Genomic DNA, 20166 nt, shown 5'->3' on the forward strand with positions numbered 1-20166 from the left:
ATTGATACAGAACAATTCATCTCTTTATAGGCCTTGAGCATTGTTTGAGTTAATTAAAGATTATGGGAATTGTCCTTAATCAGACAGCTGGTATTGTCACAGATAGAAGGTAAACCCAAATTTTCCTGATTCTAAGATTTTATCCACTACCCCACACAGACTAATGAAAGTGCTTTATGTTTATATAACATTCTCTCTCAGTGTTCTTTTGATATGTGAGAGTGGTTTAAAAGCTCAAAGTTCTTTGGAAAATAGAACTCAACTATGTTATTCCTCTAAAGCACTCACAATTTGTATACTGATGATAAAGGAGAGAGTGCCCTGAGGCAGACTTAAGAATATGCTACGGTGGGTAAAAAGGAAGAACCAGAAAAAATGAAAATAATAATGGAGGAAGTAAAATGAGATGAGAATTCATTGAGATAAAGTAAAACAATAAATTATAGTGGATTTACAACTTTAAAAAACTTTTCATATGCATATCTTTGCTATTGTGACATGAATTCTTTAGTATTTCATCATGAACTCACATATCCATAAACACCAAATATCAATCTGATCTTTGATGAATGGTCTCTTTTCTAAGTCTAGCCTCAATAACAGCCCATATCTTCAATGACATTTAAATCAGGTGAATTTCCATGACCACTGAAGCATATTTATCTCCATCTCTTGAACAATTTTTTTTTTAATCTTTCATAGTGATAGGGAATGATTCAAAGTCATGTTGTAGTATTCCATTTCCATCTAGAAATCTGTATAATTTAGGAATAATCTTACTTTCCATTATATCAACAAATTTATCAGAGCTCATCATTCCTCAATGAAAACAATATCCACTAAAAATGTTTTTTGTTATTATTTTTTTAAATACTTCTGCCTAACTTGGGAATGGATGATTTATAATTTACTGAAAATGCCCAGATCTTCTTAGTCCATCCCACGCTTCTAATAAGGATTTTGCTATGTCCTTGAGAGATTTTTTTTTTTAGTAAAAAAAATAATTACAAACTGGAATTCTTCAGTCTTTATATTGCTTTGCCCATAACAAGTAATTTTATTTATAGCAAAGATCAGTAGCTTAAAAAAAAAGTTTAAAATGTCTTCTTTAAACATCATTATTGTAGAGAAATAAATAACATCCCCATCAGCTGTCAGGTCCCTCCAAAGGTCTTTGCTTGTTTTCTGAGGATTAATTAGTCTGTTTTGCAGCAATAGTTTGTCAGTTGTTTTGTTTTCAACTATACTTTCTTTTGCACTTTAATCCTGTTCACTGTGGAGTAGAATTATCATTGAAATGCTTGACATCCCACACTCAATATATCTACTGGTCATTGAAGTGTGCTCTTTAAGAGTTACAACTTTCACACATTTTAACAAAGTAATTAGTATCCTTTCTCAAAACCAACAGAACAAAAACAAGACCAAAAAAAGAGAAATAGAATGTGTGTATGGCACAAAATCTATCACTCAACTGAGAGGACTAAGTAAATGATAAGAAACTAGGTCAATCTGATCTCATCTAGTTGAGGTGAGTTATTCCAAGTCAGCCTAGTGGTGAGAAATGCACAGAGGCATAAGAGTTACTGCTCAAGATGCAATAGTGTAAGTTTTATTTATTCCAAATAATTCACATACCACTGTACAAATGTGAGAACAAATTGGGAAGAAAAAAGTATATAGGAGAGAAAAAAAGGAAGCAAATATAGTAAAATATAGTAGTGAACAGAATAAATATTGTCATCAATAATTTGTCTTGTGCTATTCAACTGGTAATGTCTCAACAGGTTTCCTAGTCCTATTAATCTAGACTATTATAGGTCTAGACTATGTATAAAGAAAGGGAAAAGAAACAATTCTGATCAATCAATCAGCAAACATGTATTAAGTGTTTAATATATGTCAGGAACAAGGCTAGATCTTTGGTTTATAAATATCAAACAATGAAACAATACTTATTGTCAAGAAGTTTATAATCTAATGGCAAATCTTACATCAAAATATTTTCCCTCCATAAAAAAGGGAAAAAAGTTTTTGTAGTAGCAAGAAATTGGAAACTGAGTGGAGGCCCATCAACTGGAGAATGGCTCAACAAGTCATGGTATATGAGTATTATGAAATATTATTATTCTGTGACAAACAATCAACAGGATGATTTCAGAGAGGGCTAGAAAGACTTACATAAAGTGATGCTAAGGAAAGTAAGTAGAACCAGGAGATCACTATACATGGCAACAGCAAGATTATATGATGATCAATTCTGATGGACGTGGCTCTCTTCAACAATGAGGTGATTCAGACCAGTTCTAAGGATCTTGTGATAAAGAGAGCCATTTGCACTTAGAGAGAGGACTGTGGGGACTGAGTGTGGATTACAATATAGTACTTTCACCTTTTTATTATTGTTTGCTGATTTTTTTTCCTTTTTGATTGACTTTTCTTGTGTAGCATGATAATTGTGGAAATATGTATAGAAAAACTGCACATTTAACATGTTAGATTACTTGTGGTCTAGGTGAGGGGGTGGAGGGAAGAGAAGGAAAAAAATTGGGACACAAGGTTTTGCAAGGGTGAATGTTGAAAATTATTTATTCATATGTTTTGAAAATAAAAAACTTTAATCAAAAATATTTCCCTTTATATGAATGAGAAAGGGTATCATAGAGATGTTACACTTGATCATCATTTTAAAATAGCTAAATAGCAGGTCATATTGGTGTAATATTTTACCGGCCTTCACAATATTACAGCAATGTCATATAATTATAAATCCAATTTAAAGATAAGGAAACCACCCACAAATAGCCTTTCAAGGTAGAGCTAATAATGCTTCTGCTTTTCATATCCACAGCAAGAAAACAAACAAACTAAGCTTGGAACTCAACCTTTCTTATTTTCACTACAAGTCTTATTTAAGGCAGCAGAGTAAGAAAAACACTGGATTTGATTTTGAATCTTGGCTCTAATTTACTTGTTATATGACCTTAGGTAAAATATGTGAAATTTTTGGACTTCAATTTCTTCTACTTTAAAATGTGGATAATAATAACTACTAATGAGGCAAATCACTTGAATTTTCACAGTTTCAATTTCTTCATCAATAAAATGGAGATAATAATACTATCACTTCACAGTTTTTGTTTTGTTTTGTTTTGTCAGGCAAACACATTGCAAATCTCCAAATTTTGCACAAAATGTGACTTTAAGAGATAGCATAGTGAAGTAGTTGGAAAGCTAGCCTTGAAGCCAAAAAGAGCTATTTTCAAGTGTCTTCTCTGACATTTACTGGCTTGGCAACTCACTGGCATCTCCTTGATCTTCATTTCTCTCATATGTAAAATGGGAAAGGGATAAGTACTAAATCTGAGATCTAACAGGTAGAGAGAACTTCCAGATGCAACTTACTATCTTAAAGAGAGGACAGCCATGTGGCACAGTAGAAAGAGTTCTGGTCTTGGAGTCAAAGAGACCTGATTTCAAATCTGGTCTCAGACACTTATTGGCTATGTGACCCTGGGCAAATCACTTAACCCTGTTTGCCTCAGTTTCCTCATCTGTAAAATGATCTGAAGAAAAAAACCACTCCAATTTCTTTGCCAAAAAAAACAAATAGGTCAGACATAACTTAAAACAACTAAATAATGACAATGTTAAAGAGTTGTTGAGAGCACTCAAGAGAGACAGGACTTAAATCCTGTCTTAAAATCAACTCTCTATCCACTATGTCATGATGCCTTTCATTTGTAAAATATTGTATTACCTTCCTCACAAAACTGTCTTGAAAAATGAAATTATATATATGAGGCAGAGTTTGGGGAGGGCTATATATTTATTTCATACAGGCCTATGATTCGATAGATGTGAGAAACTCCCATTGTGGCCTATTTTTTAAACTTTTTTTTTATTTTTTAACTTACGGAATAAAACAAGTCTTTTCATAGAATGGCATTATTTCTAAAAATAAAATTGATTGAATGTGAAAGTACAAATCTCTTATGTACAATTTGCTATTGCTTTTAAATATATTATAAAGTTATCATGTACATTTCTTTTTTTTTTCCTTCTCTCTTCACAACACCTTAAAGATAATGACCATTAGACACAAATACAATACTATATATGTAAAATTATTCTGTAGATATTTCTATTAATTCTTTCTTTGGATTCAGAGAGTGTCTTTCTTCATATGTCCTTTAAAGTTAATTTGGGTATTTATAATAGTAAATATTACTTATTTGTTCAAAGTCATTATTAAAACAATATAGTTGTCATTGCGTTTTGTTCTCTTGGTTCTGCTCATTTCACTCTTTTATTGTGTGTAATTTTTCCCACATTTTTCTAAGATCATTGAGCTCATTATGGTCTCTTAAACTACTTTCTATTAAAATCATCAACTTGTCTTTAACTTATAGTCTTGGAAAACTCTGTAAACAAAAATGATTTATTCGGGATCATATAGCCAATATTTTAGCAAGGGCAGTGACTTCAGCCCCAGTATTTCTGATTTCGATGCTGGTTACTATTCCAGATCATCTCTCAAAGTAATATATAAATTTCAATACTTATTTCAGCCTCTGCTGCCTTAAAAAGGAAGGGATTTGGGCTTGGGTTTTGAACTTAAAATATAAGGGAATAATATGCTCTTTCATTTCAAAGAATGGTCAGAATGAATAACACAAAACCTCTAGAATTCCTTGTCATTCTAGGACCAGGAGGACTCCTTTCTCTGCTCCCACCGCAAGCATTACTTCTGTTAGGACATTCACCTACTTTTTTTCTGTAGCAGCCATTGAAATAACTACTGCATTGAAACTGGATTTAGACTAGTTAGGCTGGAATATTATTGTTCTGTAAGAAATGACCACCAGGATGATTTTAGAGAGGCCTGGAGAGACTTACATGAATTGATGCTGAGTGAAATGAGCAGAACCAGGAGATCATTCATGGCAACAACAAGATTATACGATGATCAATTCTGATGATCGTGGCTCTTTTCAGCTATGAAATGATTCAAACAAGTTCTAATGGTTCAGTGATGAAGAGAGCCATCTACACCCAGAGAGAGGCCTGTGGGAACTGAGTGTGGACCACAAAGCATTCTCACTCTTTATTTTTTTGTTGTTGTTTGCTTACATTTTGTTTTGCCTCTCTTTTTTTTTTCTTGTGCAGCAAGATAATTGTATAAATATGTATACATCTATTGGATTTAACATATATTTTTTATCATGCTTAACATAAATTGAACTACTTGCTAGCTCGGGGAGGGCATGGGGGAAGGAGGGGAAAAAACAGGGTTTTTCAAGGGCTAATGTTGAAGAATTGTCCACGCATATGCTTTGAAAAATAAAAAGCTTTAAAAAAAAAAAAAAAGACTAGTTAGGCTAGACTAGTGAAGCTCTAAGATGGAAGGCAACAGAAAGCAATAGAGAGAGGGGAAGTACAGGTAGGCAGCCTTAGGATATCAGGTAGAAACCTGAGACATTTCTTTAAATATAAAATATCCGATTATGGCACTGTAAGCTCTCCTGTCTTCTACATTAGATTGTAGGCAAGTCCTGGAAAGAGACTTCAGAGTATTTGGTCTCTCTCTTACACATACACATACATACACATACATACACACACACACATACACACACACACACACACACACACACACACACACACATACACATACACACCACAGTCTACAAACCACTCAGACAACCTTCCCTGACATGAGTTACTCGTGTCATAATGGTGAGAGTCATGGTATCACAATAGCCTGGCACAGGAGATTTGAGGCACATTTTAAATTTGTATTCAGATTCTCACATGCCCACCCACAGATTAATTTCTTTGAGGCCCTGGGTCTGTGCTGCCATAAACTAAAATGTAGGATCATTCTCTTGCTATTAAACTTGGTAAGTGCACCTAGAGACTACCTTGATAGGCACATCTAATAAATATTAAAAAATGAATAAGTAAGTAAATGGGAGCTACATGCACACCAGAAAATTAAAGAGGAAGAATTCAGATCAAATCAGGAAATTCTCAGCAGGCTTTTATTGATCAATGAATTAGCCTTCTGCAAGAATATAAAATGGTTAGGCAGAATGATCTAATCAGTCACTATTTCTGAATAAATAATTAGATATTTAGAAAGGCTAATTTATTATCCTATTTGTTTATCAGGTTCTAAGATTATTATCATACTCTTGTTGAGACCAGGCATTTTTTAAAATTGAAAACTAAGATGGCCTACATGAAATTCTGTTGTCTCGCCTCAAGAGATAATATCAAAGTCCTAACCAGACAAGCTACATTTGGCCTCTTCTTGTCTGGATTTGTCACAGGAATCAGCTTTCGCAATTTTTCTCAAAGGGTTTCATCTCTGACGCAGCTATTCCTAATTTCATAAAAATGTGTGTATGTGTATATCTCTGTATGTCTGTATCTGTGTATGTAAAACACAGAAAATAGGCATTTTTAGATATGTCAGGAAAATACAAAATGGAGTGCTTTAATGAATATGAATATGTAGTTGACTGAAAGTTACCTATTTTTTAATCATACCTCTGACTTCATCATTGAGCAGAACTCATAAGATTGTAAGCTCCTAGAGAGCAAAAAGTAATTCTTTTTGTATCTTCAGTACACACACTGTGCTTGACAAATAATTGATGCTTAATGGATATAGACTGACTGGTTTAAAAAAAAAAAAAAAAAAAAAGAACTCCCTCTATCAGTGCAGATTGTCATCAATCCTCTAAATTTACAGTCTTAGATAAGTTACTTAGATAAGTACAGTAGATACCAGAAGTAGGACTTAAATGCAGATATATCTATATCAATAGATCCATTCTTCCACTCCCTTTCTCCTTCTCCCTCTGTATATGTGTGTATGTATATCTGAATTTTAAAACCAGTTATCTATTCACTGTTACTAACATACATAGGAACAATAAAAATATATAATTTCTAATTCAATTCAACAAATATTTGCCAATTCCACTATACCACAATATATCGCAAAATAAAGCACAATGGAAGAAACTATCTTTATACTGGTGAAGTTTATAACCCATGAAGCAGGGATTCTTGATCTGGGATTCATGGACTCCCAAAAGGTTTATAGTTTGATTTCAGAGCTGGAGAGGAGCACCTGGATTGATAAAGTTTAACCAGCCCATATCATATGAGGATAACTGAAAAGACTGAAGAATTTTTTAACTTGGAGATCAGAAGACTAAGAGAGTAGAATAAAGTGCGAGAGCTTGCTTTCTTCAAGTATTTGAGAATCTGTCATATAAAGAACAAATTAGACTTGTCCTTTTTTGACCCATATGGAAGAACCAGGAAAGACAACAGTAAAAATAATGATAACTAGGTTCAAAATCTGCTTTTACCAATTACTAGTTTTGTGACCATTAACAACTTAGGCTTTTAGGACCAATTTTCTTATTTATAAATGGGGACAATAATATCTATAATGCCTACTTCATAAGGTGGTTGTAAGATTCAAATGTAAAATAATTTTCAAGCCTTAAGATATACATTAATGTCATTTTTTATCCTGCATTAATTAATTCTTCACTGATAAGACAACCTATTTCTATGTGGCGTAATGTTGTTTGTTTTGTTTTGTTTTTTTTTTAACAGAGTGTGGTCAGTTTGTTTTTCAGTATACTGAAAATTACCATCATTAAATCAGGGGTCTCTGGAGAGATTGCAGTAGACTATCTATTCTATTCCTCTGATTCTAGGCAGTACTACACCTAAATATGAAATCCTTCTGGGAGCATTGAGCCATTTTTGGTGAATGTAATTCTGAGAATCCCTGTTAGTTCAAATTGGAATTCTAATGACACCCAAGGGATATGAACTTAAATGATCTAAAGCTTTAAAAAAAAAAAAAGGTTTTCATGAACTTCTATGGACTGCCCCTCTTCCCACAAATGAGTAAACTTGGAATGGTGAATAAATAGTAACTTCTGTGGGAGATGGTCAGTAGGCGTTGGTAATGGTAAACATATGTTCTGAGATGGCCAATCTTGACATCAAGGTCCATCTTTAAAAGATGATGTTCTCTCTACTTTCTGTGAACAGTAAGTAAAATATATATCAAAAGCTCAAAATATTTTTCCAGTTTTACAGCTAACTATACTTGTCCAAACACTCCAGAGTCAGGCAGTAGTATTAAACCAGGGATCAACCATATAGAAGTTAGAATTTCATTGAAATAGCTCTTCTATAAAATCTGGATTTTTATTAAGGAAAAGAAATATGGATTTTTTAATTACAAAATTTGGAATATTTTCCAAACAAATTTGAAAATCATAAGGAAATACAATAGCAAAGCACAGAATTTAATTGTTATCCAGACAGAAACAGCTTTTGGAAACTGATGCAGTGAAAAGTTGAAGAGATTATACAAAAAAATCTCATCATTCTGTGAACAACCAAATAAAAAAACCCATTGATAATTAATGAACACTTCCACCCCTCAATATACTGTGGTTATAGATTATACTATCAAAGTATGCACTATAAGTTCTATATACTCTGGTGCTCAAGACTCAAAGACTTCGGAGTGCTTTAACAGTTCTTTGATCCCTGTGATGGATGTATAGACTTTGTCAAACAGTTGGACATTGGATCAATAATAGTCATCATTACTGAATGAATACTTTAAAGAGAGAAAACACATATACTCTCATTCTCTTCTTTCTGTCTCCTGAACATATGGCTTGAAATTTTTTGAGACTTTCTGTAAGGAAAGAGCATTTCTTCTCTCTCTTCATCCCTGGGTAATTCCTATGGTTGTTCACGTATAACACAGACCAAAGTGCTGTCTAGATGATCCTGCACCCAGACTTTGGGTTCTTGGTCACCTCGGCGCTGTGTGCTTCTTCCCTAAGTGTAGGTGACCAGTAGTGATACCAAGATGTCCCTTTTTAACACTGGCAGCAACTTCATGAATTTAAAGGTTTGAAATTTGTTAGCTATTTCAGTTCAAGTTGACTAGCAACAGAAAGATTCTCCTACACTTCTTCAAGAATATTACTACCACTACTAGGGAGAGCCCCAAGCTATATCCCAACTGGCCAAAAGATATAGAGCTTGAGGGAATTCCTCAAAAAGTACAGAGGAGGTAAAAATCTGTCACCTTATTAATAGTTCCAATAGGTGTGCCATGTTTTCATGTTTTATGTATCATGTATCAACCTCCTGCATAAATATATTTGAAGTTATAGGTCACTATATTCCATTTTAAGCCTTTATCAAGGCAAATTTGTGAGTCTTTCATGTTTTTTAACCCTTTCTTTTATGGTAGTGGAAAAAATAGTAGTTACATCACACCTGCTTTCTCCATTGAATCCTTTTTATAATTTTTTTTTTTTTTTTTTTTTTTTTTGGTGAGGCAGTTGGGTTTAAATGATTTGGCCAAGGTCACACAACTATTGTTAAGTGTCTGAGAGTGTATTTGACTGAGGTTCTCCAAACTCTAGGGCCTGTGCTTTATCCATTGTGCCATCTAGCTGCCCTTCTGGTTTCATTTTGAAGAGTTCTTAGATAGGACCCAAATTTAAGCTTTAGGTAATTTTCTCAAAGGCTCCAGGGAAGAGAGAAAAAAAATCCAGAACCAATAAGTGCCCAACTCCTTTCTTTCAGGATCACTTTTCCAGAACTGAATGAACTTAGTTCACATGAGCACAGAACTGAAGCCTCTTAGTGGAAGAGTCCACAGTCTCTGACCAGTGGTTCAACTATTACATGTATCTGGCATCCCTATTCTTCACTCAATCATCTTGTTGTTTTAATTAGGATTCTAATTATTTACTAATTGTTTTTACTAATTTCAAAATGGAGCTGGGAAGAAATAAGGAAGGAGAAGAAATAATGCTTGCTTCCTACAAGGAAAATTTAGGGCAAGAAATTGTTAAATAGAATTTCATCTAAAAGGAATCGTGATCCACCTCCAGAGAAAGAACTAGTGTTTGAATGCAGATCAAAAGACACTTTTTATTTTATTTTCCTTCAGGGTTTTTTAGTCTCCTTTTTTGCAATATAACTAATATGGAAATATGTCTTACATGACTGCATATGTATAACCTATATCAAAATGCTAGCCTTCTCAATGAAGTGGGAGGGGGAGGAAGAGAATCTGAAGATCTGTTTTTTAAAAAGAATGTTTAATTTTTTCCATATAACTGGAAAAATAAAATGAAATTCTACCCCCACTCAAAAAAAAAAAAGGATTAGAGGTGAGGGAATTATATAATCAGTGAATGTAAATTCAATATGAATAATACACACATATACATATGCATATCTCATATATATGAGTATATGTATGTGTAGATAGCATTGCTGTTTCATTAAGACATTGAGGGAGGAAATATTTCTGTTATGCACTCTGACCTATTGAGACCACATCTAGAAATTTTGTGTTCAATGCTGAGCATCACATTTTAGAAAAGATAATGATAAACTGACTGCTGTACACAAACTCAAATCTATATTCTTTCCAAATGGCCTGACTAGCTTTGTAATCCAGAGCAAGTAAGTGACTTAACTTCTATTTCTCTCAGTTTCCTCATCTGTAAAATAGTCATAATGATAGCATTTACCTCCTAGGATCAAATGAAATAATAAAATATTTAGCATAGTACCTGGCATTTAATGATACATAAATATAATTATCATCCCTATCATCATCGTCGTCATCATCATCATCATCATCATCATCATCATCATTATCCAGGAGAAGCCAACAACTAATTAAATGGAAAACTTCAAGATCCTGGCATATGAGGAACTTTTAGTAAAAAAATATACACATAGGAATTTAGAATTGTCATTATTGCTTGATTATGTTTTGATAACACTTTGTGTTTTGTAAATCTTAAACAAATGTTTTGAAATTTAAAATTATATTCTTTGTAAGGAATTATAAAAAATATGTTAGTTACTAAATATTTCACCAGGTCAGCCTCTTCTTAATCAGTACAGGGTACACTGTCACTCAAACATACATTCTTCCCAAATGGCCTGCCATAAATTATTCTTGGTCTCAGGAAAATCCTATTCTAGGTTTCTGGCTAGCAAAATCCCTAGAATCCTTTCTCTGAGATCTATTGCCTTGCAAATTTGGAAATGGACATATCTCATCACTTCCAAGTCAGGAGGTTGAGGTCATCTCTGTGGTAGGTTAAAATGCAGACTCTTCAGCTTGGCATTTAAAACCTTCAACGTCTGGCTCCAGCCTACCTTTCCAGACTTATTTCACATCATTCCCTTTCACACATTCTACATTCCAATCTAACTGGCCTATTTGCAGCTCCCTGAATTCCATATTTCATTCTTTCCTCCCTTCCCCCTTCTGCCATCAATGCCTTGAAACAGGCTGTCCCTGAGGCACCCTATGATGTATTCCTTCCTCAACTCTGCCTTTTAGAATCCTTAGCTTCCTTATAGGTTCAATTCAATTGCCACATCAATTGAGAAACATTTTTTGATCCCCTTAGTTCTTAAGAGAATCTCCTTATTTCTCAAATTGTCATTTTTATCAAATTAAATATTGTTTTTTCTCCTCCATCACCATGACCATACCTGTAACTAAATTATAAGATCCCAAGACAAATTCGTAATTTGTCAGTGTTCCAGGAAAATTTTAAAGACTAAATTAGGATAACAGCCAACTATATTGGCAAAGGAATTTTCCTCACTAGAAATTCCCTATATCTATAAAAAAATCACAGGACAGAAAAAAATCTCCTTGGTAAGATATAAGTTTTCTGAGGGCAAAGACTACCTTCATTTTGTCATTATAGTCATAATCCCTTGGATATAACAAACACTTGAGTAGGGGGAAAGCCTGTAGAATTAAAACCACAATGAAAAGGAAAAGTCCTTTTTGAGAAAGTTTAAATATTTGAGTCTATAATTTAGGAACAAACTGTTAGTCCTTGTTACTGATAGACAATCCAAGTCCAACGCCATGGTAATTCTATATTATCTAGATGAGAAGCATTTAGAGAAAAAATGCTATAAACTTTATTTTAATAACACCTAATGCCATAGAATCTTAGTACCAGGTCCTACAATCAACATACTTAATCATGATACTGAGAACTGAAAGTGATAGCAATCTGCTCTGGTGGAGAGAATACCCACCCATATGTACAAACTTCAAATATTGAAGCTATCATAGTCACAGATTTAGAACTGGAAGAGAACTCAAGGGCCATTTAATCAAAGTCCCTTATTCTATATCTGAGACCTAAAGATAGACATGATTTGTCCAAGCTCACAGGGCTAGTAAGTGGCAAAGCCAAGATTTGAACCCTTGCTTGAAGTCAAGCAACTCCAAATCTAGTATGTGATTCACTAAACCATCATAGAGCTATTGAAGTACTAAAATACCAAATAAAATTAATTAAATTGATGATGATGGCTAAGTTTAGATATTATTATGTATCAGCTATTGAATTAAGTACTTTACAATTATTATTTCATTTTACCTCAGGAAATAAAAACTATTATTATCACCATTTTACAGATGAGAAAACTGAGGGAAACAGTATTAAGTCACTTGCCCTGGGTCTCAAACTAATTAATTAATAAAAATATTAAAATAATAATAATGGAAAAAAGTTTTTATCCTAGTGATGCAAATCTTTCCTTTCTAGAGCTAGACACTTTCAGAATCTTTTCCTTAATAAATCATAAAAAGTAGTTGGGTCACTGTAGGAAAATTTTCATTCTAGAAATTCAAACTATTCTAAAATAGGTCAGTTATCATAGCAATACAATTAGACTTAGAATGTTCTAACTTATTACCACAATGCCTTAGTGAAGTATTTTTGATCAGAGGTTCTTAACCTTTAGTGGATTATAGACAACTTTGGCAGTCCATAGAAGCCTACACACCCCTTTCTAGAATAATGTTTTTAAATGAATCAAATAAAATGCATTACAATTAATTATATTAAATGAATGCTTAAAGATCAAATAATGCTATTAAGCCCCTCTTAGATACCAAGCATTTGGTAAGATAAATAGATAAAAATGGTATGGCTCCTGCTCTCAAGCATTTTATATTCTAAAAAGGAGACTTTCTCTAAAAGGAAATAAATTGACTTTCTCAATTGACCAAATAGAAACTATAAAAAGAGCAAAGCAAAGTAAGCAAATTAAATAGAAAGGAGTATTTTGCAAATACTATCTCATTTCACCCTCACAACAAACCTAGAAAATACATGCGATTATTATCCCCATTTTACAAAAAAGGAAGTAGAGGAAGACTTTAACTTATTTGCCCAAGATCACAAAGCTACTAAGTGTCTGAGATTGGATTTTAATTTAGAGCAGCCTCACTCCAAGACCAGCATTCTAAAAGCACGATTTAAGTCTATATACCTGGAAACCTAAGTACTATTTCCACATTTTAAAATTCTATTAATTTATTGTTTTTAAATCTAAGTCCTTTAAATGGACTTTTTAATATGTAAAGTTTAAATTTTGATTAGAAACTTTTCTGAAAATTGTATACTCAATATTCATAAAACTAAAAAGTGGGTGTAAGAATAAATAATATTGCTCCAAGAGCTGGGTAAGCCTGGAAAAATCTGCCTTGCACAAATACATCTGCCACAAATAACCGGTCTCTGTGTGATTGCAGTAGAAGAGGCATTCTCAGTGAATATGAGTTTAAGGTTTGTTTTCTTTAGTATCATGACTGTATTATCCATGGATACCTTTTCTTTCAATGGCCCTAAATAGGAAACAGTTGAAAGACTAGGTGAAAAATAAACTTACATAGGCAATGTTTAAAAAGCTGTTTCTAGTAAATAGTCAAACTTGCTAGGCTCTTAGATCTTCATTTATTTGCGCCATCTGGAAGTGCAGGGTTTTGTGCTGCCATAAAGTAATTCTCCTTTTCCATCAATAATCTTTCATTTCAAGCATGGCCAGTTTGCATTATGAGTATGAGGACTAAGACCCATCTCTTTGGGTAGCTAGCAGTGTCAGCCAGGGTGGAGTAGAGCTGTCTCCATAGTCAAAAGAAATGAGATTTCAGGGAGCCGCTTGTATTGAAACAGAGTTCCCTCCCAGCACACCTCTATATTTTTGCTTCTTAATCTTTAGCATATCCATTTAGCTTTTAAAAGCTGTGACTAGCAGTCTCATTCTCTTAACTTTTGGATTTAGGATTGGGATAGCTCCCAATCATTCAGATATCTCATCTTTGTCTTGCCTTCTGATTATGCTTCTTCTCAATCCTTCCTGAGCACTGCCTCATTTATTCTTGGCAAAATCATTCTCTCTCATCTCAATGCAAGAATTTTCCCTCCTCCTGGTGGTATGGTGAATAGAGACCAGACCTAGAGTTAGGAAGATGAGTTCAAATCTTGACTCAGGGACAAGACAAATTCTGAAGCCTTAGTTCCTATATCCATAAAATGGAGATAATAATAGTATTTACTCCATAAGGAGATAATAATAGTATTTACTCCATAAGGTGGGAATCAGATACAACATGTATAAAATACTTTACAAATTGTGAAATGATGTGTTGTTATTGCTGAATTGTTTTCACTCTTACCTAATTCTTCATGGCCCCTTTTTGCAGCTTTCCTGGAAAAGATACAGAATTAGGTTTCCATTTCCTTCTCCCCCTCATTTTACAGATGAGGAAACTGAGTCAAATTGTTAAATGCCAAGCTAACACATGTCTAAGGCAGATTTAAACCCAGGGAGATGAATCTTCCTGACTTCAGGTCCTGTGTTTTATCCACTGTGTCACTTAGCTGTCAAAATAATACCTAAACACTAGTTATTAATTACTGGCATTTGTTTTGCCTCAGAGAGCCCATGGCATTGCTAACGCTTTTTTGTTTTGTTTTGTTTTCTTGGAGTATTTTGTTTATTTTATTTTGGTTTTTTGAGGAAGAGTGGGGATTGATGTTTCATTTGTACATTTCCTTAAATAGTAAGACTTTTGTAATCAAAATAGAGCTGCCTTATACTTGAGTCAATTAGGAATCATATTTTATCTTGGGTGAAATCCCAAAACATCGGTAATGACATCTATACACTTTTAAAAGAATTCTTTCTTATCCTTGATTGGTATAAAATTTGCCATTGGATTTTAAAAGGATAAGCATATCTTCTGCCAGAACAATAATTTCTTATAAGAGAATTTTCTTACTCTAAAGTAAGTATTCTTAACCTGAGGTCTACAAACTTGAGTGTTCAAAAAATATTTTGATTCATGTATTTCAATATAATTGGTTTCCTTTATAATACTTTGTATTTGATTTTACACATTTTAAAAACATTGTTCTTTTCTTTCTTTTTTTAATAAAGTTTTTTATTTTCAAAACATATGCATGGATAATTTTTCAATATTGACCCTTGCAAAACCTTGTGTTCCAAATTTCTCCTCTTCTACCCATCCCTTCCCCTTGAGGGCAAGTAATCCTATATACATATATATATATATATATAAGGTTCTCTTCATCACAAGATCACTGGAACTGACCTCAAACAGCTCATTGTTGAAAAGAGCCACATCCATCAGAATTGATCATCATAAAATCTTGTTGTCACCATGTATAATGATCTCCTGCTCATTTCACTTAGCATCAGTTCATGTAAGTCTCTCCAGGCTTCTCTGAAATCATCCTGCTGATCTAAAAACATTGCTCTGAGAAAGGGTCTATAAGGCTTATCAAACTGCCAAAGGGGTCCACTATACAAAAAAAAAAAGTCTAACAGACCACAGTCTGTCATAAAATATAGAACTATGTTCCAAAGTATGTCATGTTGATTTCAGTAGTTGAGAGAAGAGGGTACAAAAAAGACTTAAAGACATTCTTTCTAGTCCTTCTTCATGCATAAAATGTACACATACACCCCATTATCATTCACCATCATGCATTTATTTGTACACACACACACATACACACACACATACACACATACACACACACACACACACACACACACACACACACACACACACCCATCCATCCCCTTCTTGGTTATACTTGGTTAGAAATGTCACTAAAAATGTTATGACAATGGTCACTTTGGATATATTCCTTACTTTTTAGATGATTTAGAAAAACACAAATAGTGTTAACAGCTAAGTTACTCTACATTATTATCATATGCTGTCTTTTCCATTTACCATCCATATGACTTAGGATGAGTTGCCCACATACTCAACAATGTTAGTAAATTCCTACTTTATACTAAACTCTATGCTAGGGACTCAGGGTAAAATTATAAAAGTGTGATAATCCCAGTCCTCAAAAAACTTGTATTCTGTTATAGAAGGTAGGAGCAGGGAAGGTATGTCAGGAAGAAGAATGTCTCTCTAAGCTCTCTTTTCAGCTCTAAATCCGTGATTCTATAAACATTTTATTATACTTTTTGATTTCTGAGTTCCTCTTTTCCCTTAGTTCATTTATCATCCTTCATCATTGTTACTTTCTTTGTTTCGAGGAAGAATCTGTAATGAATATGATTACTTATACAAATTGTGATCTTAAAACAAAGGTTAGGGGTCTGTGAATTTGACTGGTAAAAACAATTATATTTTTATTTCAGTATAATTGGTTTCCTTTGTGATTCTATGTATTTTATTACAGTGTTCCAAACTATGTAGAATGAAGCATCTCTATAAAGAAGGGGAAAAAAGCTTAGAAATAACCATTTGTTAAGGATAGGTGTTAAGGATGTGTGCTAGGAACTGTATTAAGTGTTTTGCAAAAGTTATCTCTTTTGATTCTCTCAATAACCCTGGGAGATAGGTACAGCCATTATCTCCAAGGAAACTGAGGAGGGCAGAGGTTAAATGGCTCATCTAATGTCACACTGAATGTGAGGCCAGATGTGTATTCAAATCTTCCTGATGCTCCCTGAGCTACCATTTTTATCTACTGCACCACTTTTTCACTGTCTTGGAATTAGAGTACTTTTGCACTCTCTTTTTTCAAATATTATATCAGAAAAGGAACCATGATCAGCAAGGACTAAAAAGATGAGATAAATAAAATTCTTGGATTAATGATATTACTGATTTCATACTGTAGGCAACTGGTGTGCCTTTTAAAATATCTACTATATTAAGCTATGTAGAATTATTTTGGATAGATGTGATCCTTTCTCTGTTTAACCCTCAATACAAAAGAATTTATACATTATTAACTAGACTTTAGCTATAATGCTCAATACTTTATAAATGTCCACTCTACACTCAACCCCCTAATCATATGCTTAAAGAATTTATGTAGAAATAAGCAAAATGATGGATGTTGTACATATTATATTAGTTGCAAAAGGTATGGGCTACAAAATAATAATATTGCTTTAATATTGGTGGTTGTGCATTGTATCTCATTGATTTACAGTAAATGTATTTAAAAGTTTTGGGGGGGTTTTGGTATGAGGGGATTATTTTTTTGTTGTTGTTTAGTTTGGGGGTTTAGTTAGGCATGGACCATATTGGAAGTTTTGTTGTAGCCTATGGACTACTTCACAGAACCATGTTTTAAAATGCACAAAATAAAATTGTCAATAAGCATCTATTTAGAACCTACTATATGCTAGGCACTGTACTAAAATACATAAGATAACAAAGGAAACCCACTATATTGAAATGGCTTAAGGAATACGTATTGATATTCTCTCTCTTTGAAATAGCTAGTTTTGATTAAAGTGATTTTAGAGACAAGTTCAAGAAATGTATCCTATAAAAACCCATATTCTTTTGTAGCTTACAATCACTTCAGCAACATGGGTTTTAGTAACTTCTTCTAAATCTCTTTGGGTCGTTATTTTAAGAAATTAGTAAAAACAAGGCAATATCTCCAGAATTTTGTCTGAATTCTCTATAGAGAATTTGCAGAAAGATATAAACAATCATTATACTGAATGGGAAAAACATAGGACCAAGGAGTGATTTCAGAGACCCACTTCCTCGCTTGAAAGTTGATAAAATGAAGTCCCGACAGGTTAAGTCCTTTGCCCAAGTTCACAGCCAGAAGTAGGTTTAATGCAGGTCCTTCCGAGAACAGAAGGAGTGTTCCCTATACCATATGCACTGTCTCCCTATGGAAGATGATAGTGGTGGATTGTGATCGGCTTCAAAGGGATGCGATTGTGTACCCATTGCAGTTTTTCATCATGTTGCTTGGGATCCACTATCAGGCTTCACCGTGCAAATACTCTTGTAAATTGAGCTCTGTTTTTTATGCTATGATGGTTTCTGTCATACTTTCTACTTATATCATACATTCTACTTATGTAATAATAACAAAACACAGTTAGGTGATGCTGTAGTGGATAGAGTGGATAGGACCTGGAGTCAGGAAGATTCCTCTTCCTGAATTCAAACCTGGCCTCAGATACCTAGTAGCCATGTGATGCTGGGCAATTCACTTGATCCCATTTGCCTCAGTTTCTTCATCTGCAAAATAAGCTGGAGAAAGAAATGACACATTATGCCATTATTTTTGCCAAGAAAAACCCCTAGTGGGGCCATAGAGAGTTGGATATAAATGAAACAACTAAACAACAAAAACAAAAGAAATGATACCAGAGTGATCGTAGTTAGGGTAAGGAATCGTGTATTCTCTGCCATTCTCGACTCCTTGTAAGTCTCAGTTCTGACCTAAAACTGAGTTGGGGAACTATCACAGAAGATAGAGAATAAGGAAGTTCTTAAGAAAGCATGAAGTTAGTACCTCTCCAGCGGCTGCAGTTCTTATACCTATGTTCCACCAAGAAATTGCCTGTGAGAGCCCCACTAAAGTATTTAAGAGCAGGAATGATTGCTGGACTAAGATCTTGCTTGATTAAAATTTCTACAAGTATATTCCAAAACCTTTGCCTTATAATATATTCTAAGTGACAGGTTAGCTACTATCTTTATATCCAGCCTAATTAATTCAGATCAAGCTATCAAGACTGGCATACAAGTCCACTTGTTTTTTTTTTTTTTTTTTTTTTTAACACCCAGCTAACAAGAAGAATAAAATGTCCCTGGTGACATATTCCATTCACATGTTCCTACTTGCTAAGATCTCAAAGCACCAGGAAAACCTAGTTTATTCTTGAGCTAGCCCTGGAAAGGAAGTGGATGATGTGATGTTAGTTCATAGGATGAAAGCAATTTTCCTAACGTCACAAAGAGAGCCAGGGGCAGACCTAGAAGGAAGGTTAATATTTTCTGAGTTTCAGGGCTAGATCCATCCTCAGGGACATCGAGAGCCCAAGGCCATCCCTTGGGGTTAAATTACATGGTATGTCCCATCCTTTCACCCCACCCCTAGCATTTTTATATAAAAGATATAGTTAAGGTGATGATCAATCATAGTCCAGAAGGGGAGAAAAGGTGATTTTTTTTTTTAAAACAAAGTATCAGTTAAAGGGATTGAAAGAATAGAGAAGTGTCAGAAACATTGTCTTGGGAAAAATGAGGGAACAGAATTATATGTGTACATGGATATAAATATACATGTATGCACATACACACATCTATCTATATCTATATATATGCATATGCATATGTACATATATACTAGTATGTCGATAGATGTTTTAAAAATGGATTCTCCCACAAAAAATGTCTAAATGAAATACTTTTTAACTTTAATCTTCATTATTAATATTTTCTCCATCAGTTTCCAATGTTTAAACAATCAACACAACACAAATCAAACTCTGATTTGTAACATTTGCCACTTTCTGAGATGTAAAGATTCATAGTGAAAATGTAACAATTGACTTTGGTTTGCCATCATCCTTTCTAAACATTCCCTGGTAGATCCAATTGTCAGAATCCTCTAATTCTATAACAGCCCTAAAATATCCCAAAGCACAATGGAGACAAATAGAATCACTGGATTATAAATTTAGAGTTTAATAAATTCTATATCATAAGTCTCTTTTAAGGTCAGCTAGATGGTTTAGTTGATAGAGCACTGGATTTAGTGTCAGGGAGACCTGAATTCAAATCTACTCTCAGACACTTACTAGCTGTGTGATACTGGGCAAGTCAATTAACTTCTGTTTGTCTCTACCTTCTCATCTGTACAATGAGAATAATAATAATAGGACAACCCATCGCTGGTGTGAGAATTAAATGTACCTAATACAGTGTCTGGCATG

The 20166-nt window shown here is 33.8% G+C and overlaps 1 long non-coding RNA gene across 1 annotated transcript in view; it reads left to right on the forward strand.

Moving 5' to 3' along the window:
- Positions 1–5823: 5823 nt before the first annotated feature.
- The window catches only part of LOC141553458 (uncharacterized), a 43395-nt gene continuing 29052 nt past the window's right edge, over positions 5824–20166 (forward strand). The window contains exon 1 of the long non-coding RNA XR_012485458.1: positions 5824–5903. This is a non-coding gene — a long non-coding RNA (uncharacterized LOC141553458). The remainder of the gene's footprint in view (positions 5904–20166) is intronic.

Source organism: Sminthopsis crassicaudata, chromosome 2, assembly GCF_048593235.1.
Source record: "Sminthopsis crassicaudata isolate SCR6 chromosome 2, ASM4859323v1, whole genome shotgun sequence".
Taxonomy (NCBI): Eukaryota; Metazoa; Chordata; class Mammalia; order Dasyuromorphia; family Dasyuridae; genus Sminthopsis; species Sminthopsis crassicaudata.